General features: G+C 38.5%; 1 non-coding gene across 1 annotated transcript; it reads left to right on the forward strand.

The window, feature by feature from the left end:
• The first annotated feature begins 330 nt into the window (after nucleotides 1–330).
• On the forward strand, nucleotides 331–519 carry LOC127484067 (U2 spliceosomal RNA). The gene has a single exon (XR_011381217.1). It is a non-coding gene; the product is annotated as a U2 spliceosomal RNA (small nuclear RNA).
• The last annotated feature ends 299 nt before the right edge of the window (nucleotides 520–818 follow it).

An 818-nucleotide genomic window follows, 5' to 3' on the forward strand; every position in this document is an offset into this window, starting at 1 on the left:
CAGTAAAGAAAGTGGATTATCTTTGGTAACTACAATAGCAAAACATTTCTTGCACTTTCACAAGTGAGGGATTTTGATAAAGTACATTTAAAATTTCAAGCACTGGCTTATGTGCTGGTGGCATTTATAGTGGAGGGTGTGCAATGGTAATTATAAAGAGGAGTTAACTGATTTTTGTTAGTAGCTTTGGATAACTGAAAAAAATAGCAAAATCCATATTAGCAAATTATCAATTCAAAGTGTAGAATGAAAGAAGGCTTCCATGGTGGTACTAGAGAGCTTCTTATATCACACATCTATGAGATAGATTATTTAAAAAACAAAAGACAGATCGCTTCTTGGCCTTTTGGCTAAGATCAAGTGTAGTATCTGTTCTTATCAGTTTAAAAAGCAAAAGACCCGGGGTCAAAGTGTAATGGTTGCAGTGCTGCCATGCACAAATGTGACAGGTCCCCTGTGTTAAAGTCAGGGTTCTGATAGAAGCAGAGTACGACTGTGTAACCTGAAATGAGAATACCTGGGAGGACAGACAAGAAAATTTTAAAATTCCAGGTACACCTGGACTGTCAAGGATGGCAGAAATAGTCCTTGCTCTATAGCCTGCCTTCATCTGGAAGCTCTTTAGAGACCTGGTTTGAGGCATGGTCTTTGCAAGGTAACATTTCTTTGGAAGACACCATCTCTTTACACTGCCTCCAGATTAATAATGATGGTAAGAGAGGAAGAATACAGTAAACTTCCCAGGAGGAAATCATCTACACTTGCAAATGACTGTAAGGTACAACTCATATGAGCAGTCATCATCCAGAGGACAATGT

This window comes from Oryctolagus cuniculus, chromosome 12 (genome assembly GCF_964237555.1).
Source record: "Oryctolagus cuniculus chromosome 12, mOryCun1.1, whole genome shotgun sequence".
NCBI lineage: Eukaryota > Metazoa > Chordata > Mammalia > Lagomorpha > Leporidae > Oryctolagus > Oryctolagus cuniculus.